At 38.9% G+C, this 15,820-nt stretch overlaps 1 long non-coding RNA gene across 1 annotated transcript; it reads right to left on the minus strand.

Moving 5' to 3' along the window:
• Positions 1-239: 239 nt before the first annotated feature.
• Positions 240-1,883, minus strand: LOC131628832 (uncharacterized). The gene is made up of 3 exons (XR_009291907.1): positions 1,657-1,883; positions 1,277-1,360; positions 240-1,154 (listed from the first exon to the last, which is right to left on the minus strand). It is a non-coding gene; the product is annotated as an uncharacterized LOC131628832 (long non-coding RNA).
• Positions 1,884-15,820: the final 13,937 nt, after the last annotated feature.

Consider the following 15,820-nt stretch of genomic DNA (forward strand, 5'->3'; position numbering starts at 1 on the left):
AATCCCTATGACAACATCCAATGGAAATTACATTTCAATTCAAGATCAACAGTCAACATTTCTTTGCAAGATAATTTCATGTTCGTGGATGTTTTCATTTTAAATGCGCCATTGCCATTTGTGTGATTCAAGAGATTTGTTTGGAATTTATTCCGCGACTCTTGGCTTATGGATTCATCATGGTGAAGAATTGATTATTTGAAAGTTGGTACAAATTTGAAACAATTCATGATGGCAAGAATGTGTTTCAAGACTTAAAGTTTCATGCTACTCCAAGGATTTCCCATCATTTTCTATATCAAAGGGAATTGAATTTTTAAATTCAAAGACCATTCAAGAATATTCAAAGCTTCATGCTTGAATAACAATTTCACTCAAGAATATTGGAATTTCATGATTGAATAATAATTTCATTCAAGTTCTAAAAGAAGTTCAAGCGTTTACATGGAACAAATGAATTACAAAGGAACTTTATCTAAAGTTCAAGAATTACAAAATTCCATTCATTTTCAAGAATGCAAAGTTCATACAATTTAAAGTTGGAATAAATTGGAATTACAAGAAAAAGAAAAGTAAAGCTTCAAAGACTTTCTTGAATTCTTCAATCTTCAAAGTCTTCATTCTTCAAAATTGAATTTCTTCATGCTTTCATCAAGAATGCTCATGTCACATGGAAAAAGAAACAAGAAGGGTGAGATTAGCAAAAAGTTCAACAAAATATTCAAAAGCCCAAATCAAGACAAAAAGGGGTGTATTTAGCAAAGAAATAATTCAAGACAAAAAGGAATCAAAGATATTTTTTCCCACTTGCATAAGAAATAATGTCATAAAGAATATTCTTATTCTTATGAGATTTTTGCAATGATTACAATTTGGATATCAAGTTTATTACCAAATGCCAAACACTCCCTTAACTTTTCCTATAAATAGAAGGCCTCACTTCATTGCAAATCACACCAAAGCAACCTTAACTACTTGCTTTTTCACTCCTCCCTTTTCTCTCATAATTTTCAAAGTTTCTTAGTTCCATAGTTGGAAAAGGGGTGAAGAAGTAGTTCATACCTTAGTAGAGAGCAACAACTTGAAGTTGCATCTTCAAGTCTCCCTAATATCCAAAAAAAGGTTTTGTTGCATCATCTTCATCAAAATAGATCCTACAACAACAAATTCAAAAGTTGTTACAATAAAAAAAAAATTTCAAAGATTGAGCAACTCAAAGTGTTCTTCAACAACACCACCCGAATTTCCAAAAAAAAAAAGAGATTCAAAACCATACCTCTAGTTGCAGCCCCGTATCAACGCATCAATCATCCTCATCATCCAACTTTCATCTTCATACCACCTTCAATCAACAAACTTTCTGCAGCAACAATTTTCAACAAAGAAATTCAGCAACACAACAACGATTCAGAAGCGGTTCAGAACAACACAACTACAATTCAACGGTTCAGACACTCAACAAAAATTCAGCAAAGCAACAATAATAACTTGCAGCCAGCGGGAAGAATTCGATACATACATCAATCAATTCAAAAATTCAGCCGCGACATCAATTAATTCAAAACAGCATCAACTCAGCGACAGTCGCGAATTCAAAAGCATAGCCATAGTTACAATTACTTGTATCAAAATTTCAGAAAGTAATCAAAGTCATACCTCGACGTAAAACCGGTAAAATCCTCCTTGCCGCAGGTAATTCGATTCCCCTTTCACTCTCAACCTTGCTGTTAATTATTGTTATACCTGTAAATTGCTCAAAACCGAAAGCAGAGAGTGTATAAATAATTGTTGCTATGTTCTGAAGGAGGAAAACGAAATTCATGTGTTGTTGGTAATATGAGTTTCAAAACCGGATTCATAGAAATCGTTTAAGAATTATACCTCTATCTGTCAAGATAGTTTGAATCTTGGTGAAGTTCTGTAGCAACCGAACCATTGTTGTCCACCGCGCGAGAGAGAGGAAAGACCGAGTTAAAGTTGTTGTTTACTGAGAATGAAAGTGAGCGGAGGTAGCCGAGAACGAGAGAGATATGTTGTTGCTGTCGTTGTTCCCTGAGAGAGAGAGCAGAGAGTGTTAGAGAGGGAGGCCGCGAGATGTTTGAGGGCTGTGTTGTTGTTGAGAGCATAAAGCAGAGAGAAGGATTCAGTTGTTGTTGTTTGTTCATAAACAGAAAAAATCGTGGAAAAATCATGATGGTGAGAAAGAGGCGCTGCCTCTTGTGTTGATTTAGGGTTCTCAAACCCAGCAACTTGTGATAAGAGCATGGGCGGATCCGGGTCACTCTGACCCGACCCGGTCCGGCCCAGCTTTCTTTCTTTTTTTTTTTTATTTACTCAGTCAGCTTTTGTTACATGTTGGGCCTGCACCTCCATACGAATTTCAAACCCTCTGGCCCAAATACTTAGTTGTTTTTTACTAACTATTTCTTTTAATTTTCTATAAGAAATTGTTTGCATAATAAAACTTAGTATTTTAATTTAAACATAGAATTGAGTTTTAATCCTTATTAAAAAAATGACAAAAATATGTCTTTTATATTAAAAGTTTTCTTTTAATATTTTCATATGTTTATAAGTGTGTTTTTTTTATTCTTATTAAAACTCCAAAAAAATATATTAGATGCATATTTAAATTTTATGTTTCTAATTATTTTTCTTCTCATAAAAAACAACAAAAAAATATATTAGATGCATAATAGTTTTATGTTTTTTCTAATTATTTTCTTCTTTCATAAAAAATCACAAAAAAATATCTTTTATTAGAAGTAATTTTCATTTGAATTTGATATTTTCATAGTTTGTGTAGCTAATCATTTAAATTTTTAATTGATTACTGTTGCATATTACTTGAATTTTCTCACTTCATCCAAGACTTCGAGATTATTTCTCCGTTGTCTTTTGGATTTGTCTGTTTTGTTTGGTCTTCCATTTGCTGTAGGAGTTCTTAAACAATTACTGGATGATCAAAGAATGCTGTAAGCTGTGAGCTTATCCGACGTTTCTCTTTTGCTGGTGTGGATGCTTAATATCTGTTGAGATCCTAATTTATTCCAAGCACATCACCTAAGAATCACGGTAACACCTCAAACTCAGAAATCCATTTTCTCATTCTTCGAGGTAAGCCTAAAACTCCATAATTGCAAAAATGAATTACTTGTCTGTTTTCATCAATTCAACTTCATTTTCAAAAAAACTATTTTCACAACAGTAATCAATTCACTTTCAAATCATGCAACTCATTGTTTTTCAAAACAGTGGGGCCTCTCGAATATTAGAGAGTATAAGACCCACTCTTTTTCTTTTATACAGTTTTTCTTTGTACAGAAAACTCTTTCAAAACAATACTTTTCAAACTGTTTTCGAAACAACAAACGACGCGTCTGTAAATAAAACGATCAACCATGTTTTCAATATACCATGGGCCTCCATGTAGGTATAAGCCCCAAGCCCTTTTGTACATACCCACTCCAGTACATGAAATTAGGTATTTCATTGTACGCCTTTTGTACATATCTCAATCTGTTTTTTTTTAACTTTGAATAACAAACCAAAAATGAAGGTTTCTTTAAATCTTCCCAAAAATACCATGGGCCTCCATGTAGGTATAAGTCCCAAGCCCCTTTGTAAATACCTGTTTACATAGCTTTGAATAAACTCAAGTGGACTTCTCCCCGAGTGTAAGTCCCGAGCCCCTGTGTATACAAATGGATCATGCTCACAGGTATATTTCCTTCATAAACTCCATTATATACACACACTTTGTCATATATGTATAACTGTTCATATTTGTTCATGTACTTGTTCATATTTGTTCGTACTTGTTCATACTTGTGATTGTGTTATATACTTGTTCAACTTAGTACAACACTAGGTTCCCCATAGCCTCCTATTGGGCTTCGTGCAAAGAATCTCCCTAGTTTAGGTTAGGACATAGAGTATGGTTTCCCGGTGAAATCGCTCTAAGAGCTCAAACCAACTATACCATGCCTCCCCTTGGGCTTTGTACAAACGAGTGACCCTCCCATAGCCTCCTCTTGGGCTTACAATGCAAGGACCCTGGATTGTCCCTCCCATAGCCTCCTCTTGGGCTTACAATGCAAGGACCCTCGGATAGCCTCCTCTTGGGCTTCGTACAAGGACCCACGGGCTTCTTATAAGCATCCCCCAATATCCAAAACCAAATACCCTAGGAGATTAGACATTTTTCATCTCTATGCTAGGAGTATCTCTTATATATCATCACAAACAATCAATCAATCAAACTTTTTGCCACAAGGTTGGCTAATCAATCAAACTTCTTTTTGCCACAAGGCTGGCTAATCAATCAAACCGTTTTGCCACCGTACTGGCTGATTAATCAAAGTTTTTGTCACAAGGCTGACTTCATTGAAACTTTTGCCACGAGGCTGGCTGATTAATCAAAACTTTTTGTCACAAGGTTGACTTCATTGAAAGTTTTTGCCACAAGGATGGTTAAACAAACAAAAATCAAACAGATGTATGTGATGATATAGATTAGATACATCTAGCATTTAGACGACATTTGTCTATTTTCCTTTGCTTCCACTAGCATAAGTGGGAACTACGATTGCTCTGACTTTCTCAACATCCCTTTGAGAATACGTAGGCACAAGGTCGATCCTTGGCGAGCAAAACAAAACACAAAAAAACCATTCAAACCTTAGCACCCGTAGACCCCGAGCTACAGATGCTCTGATTCCCTTTAAGGGATATGTATGCAGAGGATCGCGATGATCTTTGCGAGCATAATCAAACAAACACCTTAGGTCCCACCTATTTCACAACAGAACCTTCACCGTAGCATAGAATAAAAAACAATAAAGAACCCTGTAGAGTACTACAGATACGTTGGGTGCTAATACCTTCCCTTCGTATAACCAACCCTCTTACCCAAGATCTCCCCCCACTTTTAGGTTATTGCAGCTTTTTTCCTTTTCCTCCTTTGGAAATAATAAAAAGTTTGGTCGAATAAAAGAAAAATCATTTGTTATGAGCACTCGAGCCCAAAGAAGGCATCAGGTGTCTCATCCCACAAAAAAGAGGAACAAAACGGTTTTTCGCCCGCGACAGAAAAATGGCGACTTCACTGGGGACCATCTTTTTATTGTTTCCAAAGGAAGGGTTATTTCTAATTATTGTTTTTATTTTAATTTTTGTTACATGTGTGATTCTTTGGTTCTGTTACTTGTGTGGTTCTGTTACAAATGATACATTATGGACAAATCCTAACCCGGATTAAGTACACATAAGAAATTAGGTGGAGGGTATAGTCATGTGCAGGCGCACTTGAGAATCCTTCCGCTCAGTGGAGGTTCCTTGTTGGTAATATATGTTTAGCATGCTTTCGTAGCGAAGACATTATTGCCGCATTGAACTGTAGAAGCTGAGAGACCGTAGAACCCCAACCCATCCTGGCCTTATTAGGACGTGGTGCAGAAACGATCCAGGTGAAGACTTGGATAGTTGTCATGCGGAGAACCACACTCAGACGAGTTTTTCTTGAGAATATTTCTGGCTCATCAGTTTAGTTGTGAAAGCCGGTAATATCCGAAAGAAAAATGTAGACTCTGACGTATCAGTAGAACATGTTGTACAGGTGATTAACTAGATCTATCCCTATTTGGTTCTCTGACCTCATGCTCGTGACGCTGGACCTTTGAACCTGTGTGTACTATGTTTGAATTACCATGTTTGTGTACCATGTTTGCGTTACCATGTTCGTATTATCATGTCTGTTTTACCATGTTTGAATATGTGGCATTCATGCATCCACGCATTCATACATTAAAAAAAAAACCCATTTTTTCCATAAAAAACATGATTTTTCCAAAGATTTAGAGAAATTTTCTTTGCAAACATTTTAGGATTTAGTCATGGAAGAAGTAAAAAGGCATACCAAGAAATACGGTTTCAAAGCGCCTGATGTGGGAAAACTGATAGAGTTAGCATCTTCTGTACAAAATCCTTCCAATTTTAGAAAAAGTTATGGAAAACTTTTGCCTATCTTGAACACTCATGTTGATGAAGGACTTCTCAAAACTCTGGTTCAGTTCTATGATCCCGTCTACCGGTGTTTTACCTTTCCAGACTACCAGTTGGTACCGACCTTGGAAGAATATGCCAATCTTTTGGGTATTCCTGTGTCTGACAAAATACCCTTCAATGGTTTGGAAGCCATTCCTAAGTCACACGTCATTGCAGCAAGTACCCATTTGAAAAAGTCTGAAGTAGAGAGTAATTGGACTACCAAAGGAAACCTCCCGGGTTTAACCTCACACTTCCTGATAAAGAAAGCCTTTGATTTCATCGAAACTGGTAGCATGATAGCTTTTGAAGCTGTACTAGCCTTGCTCATCTATGGGTTGGTTCTGTTTCCCAATGTCGACAACTTTGTTGATATCAATGCCATAAAGATCTTTCTGATTGGAAATCCTGTTCCGACTTTGCTTGGTGACATGTATTTCTCTGTTCATCATAGGAATCGCCAAGGCGGTGGAATCATTGTATGTTGTGCACCTTTGTTGTTCAAATGGATTGTTTCACACTTACCTGAGTCTCCTATTTTCACAGAAAACCGAGAAGGTTTGCGTTGGCCTCGAAGACTTATGTCTCTTACTAATAATGATATACGTTGGTATACCTTGGCTCGCTGTGGTACAGAAACCATTGATAGTTGCGGAGAATTCGCCAACGTACCTCTCATTGGTACACAAGGAGGAATTAACTACAATTCGATCTTAGCCCGACGACAACTCGGGTATGCAAATTCAGTTAAACCTGTTGGTCTCGCAGTAGAAAGCTACTTCTATCAAGAAAGGGAAGATCCTCAAAGGTTGAAGACAAGAATGATGAGAGCTTGGTACGACGTCCGATGGAAAGAAAAAGGTGAGGAAAGGAATCGCATTGCTACGGACGCCTACACCTGCTGGGTAAAGAAAAGAGCAAAGGAGTTTCAAATGCCTTATGATTATGAAAAACCCATGTCTCTTGTGGTACCTCAACTACCCAATATTCCCATTCCCACTATGAAGGAATACCAAGACACTTTAGCCAAGATGAGGTTAGAGAAAAATGCTTGGGAGCACAAGTTTCGTAGGACCGATATGGAAAACAGAAGGTTGAAGAAACAAGTGAAAGATCACGAAGAAACTCTCTACTGTCAAGATGGATGGCTCATGAGTAAAGATGAGAAGATTCGTCAGAAAGACGCTGCAATCAAGAGGTACATCAAAGAAAGCAAGAAAAAAACCTGAAGGTTCAACAAGCAACGCCCCAACTCCTGACGATTGGAAGAATATTGTTGACAAGCTAAAGACCGAAAAGGCCGAATTGAAAGCTTACTATGGGAAAGAAATCATGAAGCTCAAGCTGCACAATGCATTTGGTTCTTCGTCTGATGAAGATGCTTAGGATTGTTTAGCTTTTTATTTATCATTTGCTTTTGTAAGGAGCTACGCTCCAATGTTGTAACATTTCCCATTATTGCAATAATAAAAAAAAAATAATGAATGAATAAAAGATCAGTTTGTGTACAAATGTTTGCAAGGAAATAATCTTTAAAATATTTGAAAAAATCATAAATTTCTTTTTGCATACATCATTCTGCATATCGAGTCTGTTGTATAGAGTCTTATCTTTTGGATCTTTCTCCAATAGATCGTCAAGCTGTCGCGTCTCAAAGTTTCTCGACCGCGCTCGCAATCAGATCACAGATACAATACTCGTTCAAATAGAAGAAGAGTAATGGAACACTCTGAACAAGAGAATATTGAGCTTCGTGGTACAGTGACCACTCTTCAGGAAAAGTTGGAAAGTCTCACTACTCTGGTTGACTCCTTAATGGCCGCACAGAATCAGCCGCCGCCACCAAACAGTCAAGCAACAGTAACATCTGAAGTCACTACTCCAGTTTCTACGGTTGCATTCGGCATTCCATCTTTCTCCATGCCAGAAGGTTGGGGCACGCCTTTCAGCTTTGGTACAGGTTTCCGCCATAATGTTTCTGGGGTTCAAACATCCACAACTGAAGCGCCTGCTGCACAAAGTTCACAGTTCACTCCAAATCAGGGGGTAACTTTTTCTCAAGTTACTATGGCACTTTCTCAACCCACTATGACGGTTCCGACTCCTATGGTTCACACTGTTCCTTACGGAGACAATGAGATTTATCATGATCAGGGTGATAGCACAAATCAGCGAAGTCTTGTGGGAGATCTCCAAGAACAGTTTAACAAGATTTAATTGGAAGTCAAGGCTATTCGTGGAAAAGATTTGTTTGGAAAGAATGCCCAGGAGCTATGTTTGGTTCCCAGTGTACAGATACCTGCTAAGTTCAAGGTCCCAGACTTTGAGAAGTACAAAGGTAGTTCTTGTCCACAAAGCCATCTTGTGATGTATGCCAGAAAGATGTCTACTTATGCAGATAATCATCAGTTGCTTATCCATTACTTTCAAGACAGTTTGACAGGTGCCGCACTGAAGTGGTACACAGGCTTGGATAGCACTCATATTCGAACATTCAATGACCTGGGTGAGGCCTTTGTCCGACAATACAAGTATAATTCGGATATGGCTCCAGACAGAGATCAGCTCCGATCCATGGCTCAGAAAGACCATGAAGCTTTCAAAGAGTATGCCCAACGATAGAGAGAAACTGCTGCTCAGATTAATCCACCATTAAAAGAAAAAGAGATGACAAAGATCTTCTGGAATACTCTCAGTCCGTTTTATTATGAACGCATGATTGCTAGTGCTCCAAGTGATTTCACCGAAATGGTAAACATGGGGATGCGTCTAGAAGAAGGAGTCCGAACCGGACGTCTGACTAAAGAAGGTGGATCTTCAAGTGGAACCAAAAAGTTCGGAAGTGGTTTCCCAAAGAAGAAAGAACAAAGTATTGACATGGTATCCCAAGGGAGGCCAAGAGGAAATGTCAATCGTCAGCGACAGGTTGCTTCTATCACACCAGTCGTTAATACGGCACCGAATCCGGGATTCACTCCTCAGTTTCAACAACAACAGCCTCGACAACAGGCTCAGCAGTTAAACAATAATCAGAATCGAGTACAAAGAGCTCCACAGTTCGATCCGATTCCGATGACCTACACAGAATTGTACCCTGCTTTGATTGAAAGAGGCCTTATTCAAACTAAAGCACCACCACCAGTACCTGAGAGACTCCCATGGTGGTACAAAGCTGAGGTCTCATGCCCTTATCATCAAGGAGCACCTGGCCATGACCTTGAGCATTGCATAGCTTTGAAATATGAAGTTCAGAGGTTGGTTAGATCTAATCTCCTCTCTTTCCGAAATTTGAATCCTAATGTGCAAGCAAATCCGCTGCCCAATCATGGAGGGCATGTTGTAAACATGGTATATGGATGTCCTGGCCAATACCGAGTCTATAATATCAACTTCTCAAGAGCAGATTTGGTACAAATGCACGCTACTCTTTGTCGGGGGCAGAATTTTCGCCAGCATCAATACGGTTCCTGTAGAATATGTTGTGTGGATCCTCACGAGTGTTCGATTGTGAGAAGAGATCTCCAAGTTTTGCTAGATAATGGTACTATTGAGATCTACAGAAATAGGGATGAAAATGAAGTTAACATGATAGGATGTTATCCGCATGAGCTTTTAGTCTCAGATATCAACTCGGAAATGCCTACAGTTAACGTCATCGTTCCTCATTTCAACATGCCTGAGCGCATGGAAGTTACTTACAACAAGCCGAAGGTTCCAATTGCTCCTTTGATCATTTGTCTACCTGGACCTGTTCCTTATGACTCTGACAAGGCAGTTCCATACAACTACAATGCAACAATGATAAAGGATGGACAAGAAGTTCCTTTACCTACTCTTTCATCTGTCGTGAACATCGCTGATGTGAGTCGAGTAACAAGAAGTGGACGTGTGTATACTCCGCCACCTCCAAAGCAGCCTGTTACTCCTGTTACCGGGCAAAATCCTGTCAATACACCAGTAGGGAATCCTGTGGAAACTCCTGTCAGTAATACAAACATTGATGTTGGTCAATCCAGTGGAACCAATGTGAATCCTGATTTTGATGAAATTTTGAAGCTTATCAAAAGAAGTGAATATAAGATTGTGGATCAGCTTATGCAGACTCCTTCAAAAATCTCAATACTTTCATTGCTGTTGAATTCAGAAGCCCACAGGGAAGCCCTGATGAAGGTCTTGGATCAAGCTTTTGTAGATCATGATGTGACTGTTGACCACTTTGATGGGATAATAGCCAACATAACAGCTTGTAACAATTTAAGCTTCTGTGATGAAGAACTCCCCGAGGAGGGTAAAAATCACAATTTTGCTTTGCACATTTCTATGAATTGTCAGTCAGACTCTTTGTCCAATGTACTGGTAGACACCGGATCTTCCTTGAATGTAATGCCAAAAACGACTCTTGCTCGCTTGTCTTACCAAGGAATGCCTATGAAGTTCAGTGGTGTAGTTGTCAAAGCATTTGATGGATCGCGAAAATCTGTTATCGGCGAAGTCAACCTTCCCATGACAATTGGTCCACATACATTTCAAATCACCTTCCAGGTCATGGACATTCAAGCTGCTTATAGCTGCCTGTTAGGACGACCATGGATCCATGAAGCAGGGGCAGTGACTTCTACGCTCCATCAAAAGTTAAAGTTTGTAACAAATGGAAAATTGGTAACAATAAGTGGAGAGCAAGCCTTGATGGTGAGCCATTTATCCAATTTCTCTTTCATAAGTGCTGATGATGTGGAAGGAACGCAGTTCCAAGGTCTCTCTTTAGAAGACAAATCTTCCAAAAAGAAAGCATCAATCTCTTCTTACAAAGAGGCGGTAAAAGTAGTGAAAGATGGAACTACCACTGGCTGGGGGCAAGTTGTGATCCCGACCAAGAACGAAACTAGAGCAGGACTCGGATGTTCACCAATGTTCTCAAACTGCACCAAGAAGGATGAAACCCTTCGTCCGATCAAAGAAACATTCATTAGTGGAGGATTCCTTAACCCAATTCCTCAAGAGGTTAATGTCCTTATCGAAGAATGCATCGAAGAAGGTCTCTCCGATGATGAAGAAGAATGGAAATGTTATCTCAATGACTCGGGATATATATCTCAGGAAGAACCATATCCTCCGTCACAGAAATCCAAAGGCAAAGAAATTGAGCCTGTTCCTGCAGAGATCTGGGACACCTTGGGACAACCAAGTGGGAAATATGATTATATGGTGAAATATACTGCACCTGAAAGTTCAAAGATTGCGATTGAGGATATCCAACCAACTGGATGGGGAGATTCCTTTGAATATGATAGTCAACCAGAAGAGGTTTACCAATACTGTCAATTTTCTCAGCAACCTGAAATTACTGAAGATTTCAATGCATCTACCAAGATTAACAATCCTGAAGATGGTTATTATCACATAAATGCCATTTTTGAAGATGAAGGGGAAGATGGTCCCGCAACTGACTCGGAAAGTGTCGCTGACAATGAGTCTCTTCATCCTGAAAACTGGGAAATACATCCTGAAAATTCTGAAGATTGTGACTCATCATATGCTCTTCAAGAAGTAGAAGGAGATCGTTTCAACTCTACAAAGAACAAGGTTGACAAACCAGGACCTTCAAATCCTGCCCGACCAGCGGTCAATGTCAATACTGAAGATAATTCTGGGGAGATTTTTCCTGAATACATAATACACAGAGGAGTTCGTTGCTACTGGAAAGCTGTCGACGTTCCGAATGTTGTTCGCCGCTCAAAGTAATCACCTCGCTGTTATTTTGACCTCCTGCCTTGCCCAAAGCAGAGAGATGTTTTATAGGGCTTTGCTTTTAAATGTTCCGCCCAAATAACTTTGTGTATAGGGCTTTGTTTTAAAAGTTTCCCTCTTTGTCCTGCCCAAGACAAATGAGTTTGTGTTTAGGGCTTTGTTTCAAAAATGAATCATAAATAAAGTGTCATTTTGAATTCCCTACATTATATGTTTTATTTTTGCTTTTTCTGGAAATGGTAATCCTAAAAAACCAAAATAAAAAAAAAACTTTTCCAAAAAAAATCTGCATACACTCCTGCATTCATAAATATAAATCACATGTGCAGATTTACTATTGATAAACCCATTGAATGCAATAACCCTATGCCCTCTCCCAACTTTGAGTTTCCTGTGTTCGAAGCCGAAGAAGAGGAAGAAGAGGAGATCCCGGACGAGATCTCTCGATTACTTAAGCACGAGGAAAGAGCCATTCTGCCTCACAAAGAGCCTTTAGAAAAGATCAACTTGGGTTCTGAAGAAGACAAAAAAGAAGTGACCATTGGATCGCTGCTTGATGCTGATGTCAAGAGTAAGTTGACAGACCTTCTCAAAGAATATGTTGACGTGTTTGCCTGGTCCTACCAAGACATGCCTGGGTTGGATACCAATATTGTTCAGCATTACTTGCCATTGAAGCCAGAATGTCCGCCAGTTAAGCAGAAATTGCGAAGGACTCACCCTGATATGGCTAACAAGATCAAAGTAGAAGTTCAAAAACAGCTCGACGCAGGTTTTCTAGTCACCTCAGAATATCCTCAATGGTTGGCCAACATAGTGCCAGTTCCGAAGAAAGATGGCAAAGTCAGAATGTGTGTTGACTACCGTGACTTGAACAAAGCTAGTCCAAAAGATGACTTTCCATTACCTCATATCGACATGCTGGTTGATAACACCGCTAAGTTCAACGTCTTTTCTTTCATGGACGGGTTCTCCGGTTATAATCAGATCAAGATGGCTCCTGAAGACATGGAGAAGACATCTTTCATCACCCCATGGGGTACCTTTTGCTACAAAGTGATGCCGTTTGGATTGAAGAATGCAGGCGCAACTTACCAAAGGGCAATGACCACTCTCTTTCATGACATGATGCATAAAGAAATTGAAGTTTATGTGGACGACATGATAGCCAAGTCCAGCACAGAAGAAGAACATATTGAATACCTTTTGAAGTTGTTTCAACGACTAAGGAAATATCAGCTTCGCTTGAATCCTAACAAATGTACTTTTGGGGTTAGATCTGGAAAACTCTTGGGTTTCATTGTCAGCCAAAGAGGTATTGAAGTAGATCCCGACAAAGTCAGAGCTATTCAAGAGATGCCTGCACCAAAGACTGAAAAACAAGTAAGAGGATTTCTCGGACGATTGAACTACATCTCCAGATTTATCTCTCAAATGACTGCTACATGTGGGCCAATTTTCAAGCTTCTCCGCAAAGATCAAGGGGTTGTATGGACTGAAGATTGCCAGAAAGCGTTCGACAGTATCAAGGAATACCTGTTAGAACCACCAATATTGATTCCTCCAGTTGAAGGAAGACCATTAATCATGTACCTTACTGTGTTAGAAGAATCCATGAGTTGTATGCTTGGACAGCAAGATGAAACCGGTAAGAAGGAGCATGCCATCTATTACTTGAGTAAGAAATTCACAGATTGTGAGTCTCGTTACTCCATGCTCGAAAAAACATGTTGTGCTTTGGCTTGGGCTTCAAAACGTCTCCGCCAATACATGATCAACAATACCACTTGGTTAATCTCCAAAATGGATCCGATCAAGTATGTCTTTGAAAAGCCTGCCTTAACAGGAAGGATTGCCCGGTGGCAAATGCTGTTGTCATACCCTAATTTTTGACCCCCTTGAGATGACATATCTTCAGGATTTTTCATCAGGTCAAGACAAGTACCCAGAGCAGTCATTTCTCCATCTGGTACCTAATCGAGGATGCTCAAAGACAAGAAAGCTCAGGCAAAGGATCAATCAATACAAGGATTAGTCCCTAATACAATCATGAGGCTCAAAGACTTCACTTTTCTCATCTATGATTGATTAGACATCCAGTCATATGAGTACAGGTTTACTCAGGTCGCCAGACTAGGGTTCTGAGCCTATCAAGGACTGAAATCAGGGATCACATTTGGGAAACCCTAAAAAACCTTAGAGGGTCATTCAAAGACATCAATCATCTTCAAATAACTCATATTACAAGGTCTACTGGACATCACACTTCAATTCAAAGTCTACAGTCATTACTTTCACATGGTCGACAAATTAGGGTTTTGACCTAATTCATCAAGATAGTTGACTTCTGATCAGGGCATGAATCCAAAACTCAAGACATGATTCAAGGATCTCTACTACCTCCATATAATCCATTTATATCATCCATTTGTGGAGAAGATCTTATTTCTACACAAAAGCCCAAAAATTCACTTTGTCAGGAAAAAGTCAACTGTGAAGGATCATCATTGACTTTTAAGGTTTTTGGTCAAAAAATGACTTTCAAAGATCAATATCATCAATATATGGATGTCAAAGTCATTTGGCCAAAGAAATTCAAAGAAATTCATCAAGGAGAGAAAAGTCGGGAATTAGGGTTTTTGAAGGCATGGTGAGATCTCAAAATTTCACCTACACAACTCAAAAAACTTCCAACATGAAAGTTGTAGATCTTGCAAAATAAAACAACATCTTACAAAGGAACTTTTTTCAAAAGATCAACCATTTATGAAGTTTTGGAAATTTTGAAGTTTAGGTCATAAACACTTAGAAATTTTTCTAAGTGTTTTAACCTAGTTTTCATCCAACTTTGGGCTCATTTTTCACAAATTTCCTAAATGATTCTGAAGAAGACATAAACTAATGATTTGAAGTAGATGTTTAGGGCTTTCCAAATTGTGTTCAACCTTCTCCAAATTCAATTTGAGCTAGGAGTTATGCTTGTTCAAAGTTGGCCTCATGAAGTAAAATTATAGGTCATGGACACTTTTGGACTTTGCAAATTTTGTGCAAATAACCTCTCTTATGGATGCTACACGACCCATAACACATCTGAAACCATGCCATGCATTCATTTTCACCATGCCATAAGGATTGAAGAAGATTCTAAAAACAAGAACATGTGATTATGTAATGATTACATTTGTGAATTTATGGCAAATTGATGAATCACCCAAGGAATCTTCTCACCAACCAATTAGAGCTCATTTCTGGCTCAGAATTGTCCCCTAAGATCAAGCAAAATCGAGGGCTAGGGGATTGATCAAATGGAATCAAAATTCTCATCATTGCATAAGAGATATTTGCAAAATTCCTTCATGGCTAAGAAAGCAAATCAACTTCACTAAGGAAGCTCACTCCTCTGCAGCTATACTGATCCATTTGCCTATAAATACAGATGCATTCCTCATTCAAAAACACACCAAAGCAACCATATTACTTGCTTTCTCTTTCTCTCCTCTTGTTCATTGTTTTTCAAAGTTCTTTGGCAAGAAGAATCGATTTCTTCAAACCAAAGCTTATCTTTGGGAAGTGAGCATTCTAACATCTCAAGGGAGGTCATTTGAGGTGATCCAAGCACCTGGATCACTTCTGTAGGTGGAGGAACACCATTGTTGCTCTCACTTTGGAGCACTTGCAGTTGGAGGTCCATGGAGTGATTCAGAAGGTTTCAAGGCAAGCCAATCATCCAGACACACTCCTCAGGTCATAGTGAAGCTAACCAGATGGCTGCAGCTCATCTGTAACTCAGGATTCAACAACCTCCATGTCCACTTGAAGCTCAAATCGAGGGAGGTCCATAGAACAATTCAGAAGGATTCAGGCTACAATAAGCATCCAGTTAGCATCATTGAGTCTCAGGGAAGCTATTGAGATCATTCATTCAAACCCAGGTGCTCTCAATCATCCTCACGATCTCCATTTTCAGAGGTAAGTTTCTGAACTTCACCTCTCTAATTTAAGTACCTTTTGTGAAATAGCTCGATTC

The sequence above is a fragment of the Vicia villosa genome, unplaced genomic scaffold, assembly GCF_029867415.1.
Source record: "Vicia villosa cultivar HV-30 ecotype Madison, WI unplaced genomic scaffold, Vvil1.0 ctg.000481F_1_1, whole genome shotgun sequence".
NCBI lineage: Eukaryota > Viridiplantae > Streptophyta > Magnoliopsida > Fabales > Fabaceae > Vicia > Vicia villosa.